At 30.8% G+C, this 9,826-nt stretch overlaps 2 long non-coding RNA genes across 2 annotated transcripts; both read left to right on the forward strand.

Annotated features, from left to right (window-relative positions):
• The first annotated feature begins 893 nt into the window (after positions 1-893).
• LOC136271508 (uncharacterized) lies at positions 894-1,801 on the forward strand. The gene is made up of 3 exons (XR_010709390.1): positions 894-994; positions 1,081-1,218; positions 1,632-1,801. It is a non-coding gene; the product is annotated as an uncharacterized lncRNA (long non-coding RNA).
• Positions 1,802-8,310: 6,509 nt separating this feature from the next.
• LOC136271949 (uncharacterized) lies at positions 8,311-9,635 on the forward strand. Its single transcript, XR_010709871.1, has 3 exons — positions 8,311-8,377; positions 8,508-8,579; positions 9,085-9,635. It is a non-coding gene; the product is annotated as an uncharacterized lncRNA (long non-coding RNA).
• Positions 9,636-9,826: the final 191 nt, after the last annotated feature.

Genomic DNA, 9,826 nt, shown 5'->3' on the forward strand with positions numbered 1-9,826 from the left:
ATATCACAAATCAATATAACTAATATCGGAATTGTTGGAAATACAATATTTCACTAAGTAAGAGGTCCAAAGGTCACTTCATGTTCATCAAATCAGGGATTTTAAAGGTGTCAAAATATAATAAAATGACGGTTTGTGTTTAAACTCAGAAGGTTGACTGAATGACAGAGCTTATATCTGTGTACGGTTATTTCTTGATAACATTTGATCAATGAATTTTAGTGGCACTGGAAATACCGAGTTGTTGAGTTATGAAACGTGCTCGTAACTGTTGGTTTAACTGATTTCACTGGCGACTAACTGCCTTTTTATGAGTTATAAATTCGTAATCTTGAAATTAAAAAGTGTTTACTATCCAAGCGTGAAAGACATAATGACGTGCTAAATGAACCTAATTGCAATGCTCTGCTCCACCGGAAGGAGACATTTGATATTTTTACACGGAAGAAAATCAGTGTTATGTGGCCATCAGACGGGCAATAGACTCAACAAGGCAAATTCATTAATAATAACACGTGATGGGAATTTCATCTACTAAATTTGATGAGTTTTCAAAATGTGTGGAGAAAAAATGGTCATAACAATGATCATATTCATTTTTCATCTTGGATTTTCCAATTCAAAGCTTTGCGATAGGTAATTATTGTATGTTATTATCATCTGTTTAATTGAATCGTTTGTTTATCTGCTTATCGATTATAGTAAAACAATTTAATATAAAAAATTGCGCACATTTCATTTAACGAATTAGCATTAATGCGTCTTTAATTGTTATACAAATTTCACCTGTATTTTACAACATCAACCGCCTACATTGTATTTTACATACCCAGTATATAATTATAACTTTTTATCGAAACGTTCAGTATATTATTGTTGTTTATATGCTGTCCAATATTTCAACATATAACGTGAAAAATAATTTCATTAAGATCCGGAGTTCTGGAATGCTGCCTTGGATATATTTTGAACAAGATAGAGAACAGATGTATTCGTAAGTTTTAACTCAGACTCTGGATATTCAATATGTATTTGCATGCATATTCACTGTCGCTCATATCTATTTGTTTTAATGTACAGCATGTGACAAAGGATATATTGGACACAACTGTAGTGACCCTTGTCCTCCTCCATATTATGGTCAGGAGTGTGCGTCAACGTGCAACTGTACTGATAACCAGTATTGTCATCACGTACATGGATGTATACAACCACAAGGTAAATGTCACGGAATGATGATCCTTCCCCTTTTTCTACATACTGTTATGATTTCACTTATATTCGTGGGCATTAATTTTTGTGGATAAATCGAAAATCACAGTTTTAAGGATACTCTGCCAATAATTCCAGCAATACATATTTTATTAGAAATTGCATCACAACGTTTACTTACATTTAATTTCGTGAATAAACTCAACAACGAAATCCACGATTCTTTTTATTTTACAATTGTTGATAAAAACCACTATCAAAAGTAGCATATATTTTTACTTCCAAGTATATTAGAAACTTCCGTATATCTCGCTCATAAAATTTTGTTTTTTATTTCATTATTGTTCTGAAAATTCAATATCCATATAGTTTTATATTTAAGGTAATAAACAAAGTGTTTAAAAATATTTATCCTGCAGGTGATGCCTGTCAAAAAACAAAGCTAAAACCAGAGAAACACCCAAGTGTCACTTCTCTTATGTGTGCTGCAGTAGTTTGTCTGTTGATCATATCTGTAATCTGTTTCACTTCATATGTGTACATCAGATTCAGAATGAAACAATATGTAGATTTGCGACAAGCTTTGTAAGAACTAATAAATTCGTTTCATATACAGCAATGTGTATGAGTGTAGTCTTCATTAATACATGTATCTTTTAATATACCGGTACCTGTAGGTGCACTTGTAAGCAATAAACGTGGCAACGTTAAAAAGACATCTCTAAGGTTTTAATTATCGTAAACAAGCGCTTTCCGCTAATGATACATCAGAACGAACACTTACATTTTGTTCAAAATAAGATTAAGATGATGTTATAGAAACCGGAATTTTCTAATATATAATTTTAGATTCGTGTGTTAAATTTCACTTTAGATTATTTGTAACTCAATGAGGGTACTATATGTAAAAGATATTAATATATAGGCAATTATACTAGTCAATTGTAAACAATGCACTTGAATGTCTACATAGCTGTTTAACCAAAACAACTGGACAGTTTGCATGTCATAGCAGATATTACAGCCCATTGCTAGAGCTGTTTATTACTTAAATAGTTTTGATTAGAAAAAAGAGATGTGAATTATATTGATACATATTATGTTAAGTTATTTAATGTTTGATCAATTCATAAAGTAAATATACGGACCAAATAATCTTATTTTGACCAAATTGGGATGCATATGATGTCATAAATAACCTACGTCATACATGTATATACCATGTATAAACCTCTCATTTCAGAAATACTAAACACTATAAAGTCACAAACAACTTATAACATCATAATTTGTGTTGTTAAATTGTTTCTATGAAAAACATTTTTTTAATGGCACCAAATTGTAATAAATATCCAAACAAGGTATGTAACAATACGACATCATTATGTAAACTAAGAACAAAATTCTGTTACATTTAATATCAACAACATTTCCATGATATAGGATAAACAAAACAGAAGTGACAAAACACGTATTCAGAATGCTAGAATTTTCAAGTAAGGAAAGGTAAAAAGAGTTTATTTGCCATAAATTAGTCTTCATTTATTAAGGTATCCCACTCCTCAATGTTCGTGTATCAAGAATTTCTTGAGAAGTATATCATTGAAATCTGACGACAAAACATACTTAAAAAATACAAAGATAAAGAGATGTCAGTTTTCAGCCCTCTGATTTATGGCCAATTTAATTTTACCTCTTTGAACCCAAAATGCTATTTCAGCCTGATTGTGATTTCTTGTCAGTATTTTTGATTAAGCAAACTTTTTTCTTGAGGTATTGTTTTTAATAATGCACAATGGTCACATTGAATAGAAGATTACGACAAGAATTTTCACGAATCTGCATAAATTTTTGTGTGACCTTTTTGCACTTAAAATAGACACTTTCTATATTATTTACAATTTAACTTGAATAAAATCATTTTGAATATCAAGAACTTTATAAGATTAATCAGGTTTGCCTAGATAAGTATTCAGCATCATTTTGACATAATAAAACATGGAGGTCAGTGATGTCAAATTTTAGATATATTGCTTCAAAGGTAGAATTTTTGCAAAATTTCGCTAAAAAAATTCAGACAATACTTATATATATATGCATGATTTTATGATACACATCTATCATTCTCTCAAAATTTAGTTTTGTACAAGTCACATAGGACCTAAAAAACATGTCACAAACCTATCAGATGTTAAAAATGTTAATATTGAATAAAGTATAATAAAAGAAAAGTATATTGAAAATTCATAAAATTGCTTGTATCCAACATCTTAGACTACCTTCCGCACACAAAAATAGTTCCCCCAAAACTTGATTGTTGATTGAAATCAAATATATTTTCTTTATGAATAATGTTAAATTATGAAATGATGATCTTTATGTGAGGTTTAAATTAATAAAATCATATTCCATTAAAATATTATGGACATTTGCGCTATGAAATAAATATGTGAGCAGTGAGATACCTTAATAACAAAATCTAGAACATTCATACAACATCCCATCTCTTTTTAAATGGTAAGAAACTATAATTATGTAGTACAATTATTCATTTAATTAACATCTACTGTATAAAAAATTTCTAATCATTGTCCATGTTTTCCTGGTTTCAATACTATATGAAATCATGAAAATACAATATAATAATGTGTACAATATAACTATTTCAATCACTTTTCGTTGATTTTCTTAATAAAAACACATATCTGTCATCGTAAAACAATTAAAACAAGGGCACCGCTAAGCGGAGCATCCCCTCGCGACAAAAGTTATTGTGTGGGGGATGCATTGTTTAGGAATATATAGTTATATAAATGGCAGACCACATTCTACTAACCCTCCATTACTACAAAAACTACTTTTTCTTTAACTGTACTCGATCTAAATTCAAAAAATTTCACGTTGTTGATTTAAACTGCATACTTTCACTTTGGTTTCACAGAAGAGACGCAGAAGTAGTTAAAGTCAAGTCATATAAAATTTGAAAAAATTGTGTTATTTTAACTCACCGTATCATTGTTCTGTCACGCTACTTTCGCTCTGGGTGATTGATAACTCTTACTCAGAAATTTCGGTTGATAATTCGTATACAAAGTTGATTATGACATTGATTTAATGAAATAATAATTTGTAATAGTATTAATGGTTTGGAAAGGCGTATGCATTTTTTATTTGTTATTTTACAGAAGTGTGCAATCTATGATAAATATTTTTAGTTTTGAACGAAATTTGTAACAATGTACAATGTATACCCCCCTCCTTTACAATGGTGTAACTTTATCCAAGTTTTTGCATAAAAACTTGACTAATTAATATGACATTGCATTTGTTTTAATCTTTTACAATGAGGCATATTTGTGCAATGGTTTAGGAAATTCTTTTGGAAGGTTCTTTTTCAATTTACTAGAAAATTGAAATGGAGTGCACGCACGCACGCACGCACGCACGCACGCACGCACGCACGCACGCACGCACGCACGCACGCACGCACGCACGCACGCACGCACGCACGCACGCACGCACACACACACACACACACACACACACACACACACACACACACACACACACACACACACACACACACACACATACGAACACACACACGTACGGTAGTGATGCTATATCCCCTTTGCAACAGGTTGTGCGAGGGGATAACTAATAAAGGCAAACGTTCTTAGATTTGCCTTTAACACTTCCCCTCTTTTTCCCCGGAAAACGAACCTTTCACAGGAACAAAAATATGTTTCCTACAAAAATGTACGTATAATGGGAGTATATCTATCGATACTACTATATTAAAATAATAAACTCGAATTTTTGGGCTTTAATACCGAGAATTTGGAAGAGTACTGTCTTTTGTTTTATAAAATTTAAACATCATTGGTACTTGAAGATTACCAATTTGTTTTTTATTTGTTCTCATGTAATACGCATGCGCATTACATTCACGCTAGATCACGGGAGCTCTATAGTTTATGTTTCCATTATGTTTCCACAATATCACATTAACATGGATAAACTCAGAAACTATATTACAAATACATGTAAATTTTCATTGAAAATCTGTCATACATTCTGTTCATAAAAGAAAATACGGGAGATAACCCTTACTACGTGCATTTGATATGAAAAAACCCGAGAATTTTGAATGTCAACATCATATGTAAAATCGAAGCTAGTAATAAACGTTGATGAAAAAGTGTTGAATTCTTCATTGATATAAATTAAATTTTTGGATGAAAGATATTTACAGCCTCAAAATGGTTTGTTATGTTATTTTCAATGCAGCTTCATTAATTTACTCCAAAATCGATTTGGAGTGATTCTGCATTTTTTTGCTACATTACGGGTATATGGGAGGCATTTTAACTGTGGCGATGGCCTGTCCCGAGACACAGTAAGTTTGTTCTAACTAAGCATAGTGTAGTGAAATTTATAGATTAAGTATTATTGTAGGCTTAAAGCTTGATTATGTAAATGTCAACAATACGGTGTGTTGATGTATCTATTTCGTAAATGTCCGATATCACATGCATTGTCAACCCGTGCTCGCACTAGTCAAAGTCTAGTGTATGTTTAATTTATTAAGAAATTCCCCAAGCTCCTCGCACAATTTATGATATTATCACCCGTGTTCTTGTCATGTCGTTTTGCAAAGCACAATCCGCTTTGATTTCCACTCGTATATACTATCGAAAATGATATATTTATAATAATATTTTAAAATATGTTACTTAATGGTACAAGGGCCATCTGCATGTACAGCAATTATGTATAGATCATACTAATAAGGAAATAGATTTAATTTACTTTTGCTTTTTAAGCATTGGATTCGTTTTATCTGACGATGAAATTATTCTTGTTTATTTCTCTTTGGGTTTAAGCATATGCAATGTTTAATGTAATACACAGGTACTGAGAAGATAAATTAAGCTCTTCATTTCTCAGAAAACGAATAGGTATTTTTAAAAAGATACATAAATACTTTTATGCAAGAATACCTTAATTAAAGTTTCAACTTAAAGATGATTGTAACTTGTCTCTTTAAAATACGTGCTTAGAAATTCGTTTCAATTTGACTGACTATTTTTCAATAATATACAAAAACTTTGCATCTTTTCAGTTTTTAAGGAAGATTTCACACACAAAAAAACCAGGAATTTCCTTTAAATATTTATTACTATGTAGGATTTTACGGAACATTTTAAGGACAAAACAGTGATCGGAATTTCTTGTAAATATTGACACTAAAAATGTTAGCGTAAAAAAACCCCACAAAAATATTGAAGATATAATCAGGGGAGTTGCACATAAACACTATTTTATCAGTTTATTTAATGTTTTAACTTGTAAGTAAAACTGAACAAATAACAGAGTCGCAATTATAAAGAAAAAAGTAAAATCAGAATTTCCTGCATATTTTACTGAATATTCTTATAATCCTTTTTTGTCACAAGGGTTCTGCGTCGGTTTAAGACGAGTTGCACTGGCAAAAAAGGTAGGACAGACTATCTAACTGACTAACTGACCGACTGACCGTTGGGTCAAACAAATCTTGCAACAAGTTGAACTTGATGCGTATTTATCAGCAAGTTCAATAAGTATTGTTGCAGCTGATATGTCAGTTCTAACTATATCTCTACCATGCATAAAAGTTTTGGTTGACTCTTTTATTTTATTTTCATTGACTTAGCGGAACTAACAGTTTTGATTGTTGTTACACTACATGTATTGGGTTACCGTGGTTCATTTTGCACTACATAAATAATGCCTGTTTTGGAGGGTACATGTAACAGTCGAAATTGATAACCCGAGAAAACTATTGTCAACCAATGCGAAGCGGAGGTTGACAACTGTTTTTGAGGGGTTGTCAATTTCAATTGTTATCCTCCCAAACAGGCACTATTTATTTTATCATACTGAATGCATTGCATCATTTTTAGAGAAATTATTGCTGCTCTTTATACAAATAGGGTGATATTTATGGCGAACCGTATGCGTAAAATTTACGTGCATGCAACAATTCGTTGTGTCACCCATTGCCAAGTGTGTTGCTAACGCTGAGGGTAATAGAACGCATTATCAACTGCGTGTAAACCAATCAGATTTCAGTATTTAACATGAAAGTATAATAATCAAATTTATGATCCCCTTACTTGTAGCACTACCTTTTCTCTATCTACTCAAAAGTATGTTAAATTTTTAAAGATACGTCGGTTAAAGAAAAGAATAAAATAAGGACCGAATAGATAGATAGATATGTAATCAAAAAATATTTAAAAGGGTTTTGCTATGGTCAAAAAACTGTTTTCTTAACATTTACTATTATATTTACTTTTGCTATCAAGCATTATTAAAATAAAGAGAGATTCCCGTAAATGTTTGTTTGTAAAATTGGATATGCAGAGACACATCTGAACAATGCCATGAAACAAATCGGTGACTAAAATGAAGTTATTATCCTTGTCAAATACTATATATATCTTCTGATAGCACGTTGTCCTACAGCTAAATACGACCTTCTATTTAGAAAGGAAGTGATCGTAAATATATTTTTTACTTAAAATAGTTTTATGAAAGTTATCAACTTGTTGATTTGTTGCTGCTGGTAACTTGTTTCAGTTTTGACGTATTCAAAAATATAAAGCTATTGGTATTGGTACTGTGGGTATTTCCTTTCCTTTTCTTATATATTGGAACTTTACATGCAAATGTTTGCCCAAGGTGAGATATTATACGTTTTGAATTTTAAGCACATTTTATTTAGACATTACCAACAGAAAACGGCAATAGTAATTGGAAAAAAAAAACAGCAACATGTTAATATTACCGAATATAATATTTATGTACTTGTGTATGTATAATGTACAAAAATGCTAAAGTATATAATTGAGCGACATGTTTTGTTCTTTTACATGTGCATGTAACAGTTATGATGGAAGTCTTAATTGTTGCCTCGGATATTACTGGAATAGAATAGAGAATAGATGTACAAGTTAGTTTTAAAAAAAATATTTGGAATACATATATTTGCAAATGCAAACTTACTACTTCTTCTTGGCTTATAATGTACATGCATATTTCTTCCCGCGAATTCGAATTCTTTGCATTTTAGAATGTCCCTGCAGCAAAGATGACTGTAAATCCGCTGAAGGTTGTCCCGGTAAGTAAAACTAGTTACACAAGTTTGTTGATGACTTTAAAAACAGTTTTAATACCTTATATTTAGTGGTTATGTAGTATAAAATCAGTGACGACTACATTTTGCATGAAATATTGTTTGATTCCTTTAGACTGGACCAGTAAATCGGCAACTTCTTCAGTGATGACCAGCACATTTATGTCATCAGTAAATAAAAATGATGGTAAGCATTTATTTACCCCTTTTATCATTTTAAAATAAATTTCCTAAAATTGCTTTGATTGCGCTATTTCTATTTCGATTTAGAATTATAATAATATTTTCAAATCCAATGAAAATTATATTCATAAGAAACCAAAAGACCGTGACAGTGTGACATTATTTTTTACATATCCAGTCTCCTGTCATTGCAGTAATACAATGTATTGCATATATAGAAATGAATATTGGTCGGTCATAACAAAAACGATAACATACGCAACTGAATTACTGGCTTTTTGAATTTCAATTTTTCATAGATTTTGATATTGAATTTTTTAATTGCAATTAAAATTGTATGCTGTAACATAATAAACCATCTAAGTTTCTAAAAAAAGAATATACTACCCTGTGTATGGGAAACAGTAATTTGTTTTACTAATTTCCTCGTTAGTTACATGTGAACATTTATCGAATGTCCTGTTAACAGTATATACATGTAACTACATGTATGTATAATTTCCTTACAGATCTTGATTTGATCACAAAGGATGCACCTACTACTAACTCTAACAATGGCGACGACACTTGTCGAGTGGAAGAAACCAAGAAGCATGTAGACTCCCCCCTTTCAAGGAACATGCGCGATGCGGTTGTCAGTCTCTTCTTTCTGGCAATTTTCATGTTTATTATATACATAGTATTAGTTCGTTACAAAACAAAGTACACAATAAGTGGTCATTTATCAACAAATAAAACTTATTGTATTACAGTATAATTGTAGTCATTGTAGATTTATTTATCGATTTGACATTGTTTATGATAATGTTGATACCACAATTTTGTTATATGGTAATAAACTTTTAAAACAACGAGCATTAAGTAGTCCTCCGGTATCACGAAAAACATGTGTATTAAAAAGGCATGATGATCTAATCAATTGTATGTTCTATAAATAAATAAGAACACGGAAACGCATCATGGATTATTTTTTAAAAGATTTCCTGTTTGTAGATGACATTTACATTTTATTACATGTATCTACATGTAAATTATGAAAATAAGGAAAGAATAGTCCATTATTTATTTGCTACACACGATGATTTTGTTATACTCAGCATTGTTTTCTTTTTGCGTTGTTCCAGCATATTCTAAATTATGTTTAGGGTAAGTAAGTTTTGATACGAATCATAACATTTGTATACTTTTTTGTAAAAAAAAAAAAATAGAAGGATTTATTTGATAACGTAGCAGACACGTAGTACGTGTTAA

Source organism: Magallana gigas, chromosome 9 (assembly GCF_963853765.1).
Source record: "Magallana gigas chromosome 9, xbMagGiga1.1, whole genome shotgun sequence".
NCBI classification, from domain to species: domain Eukaryota; kingdom Metazoa; phylum Mollusca; class Bivalvia; order Ostreida; family Ostreidae; genus Magallana; species Magallana gigas.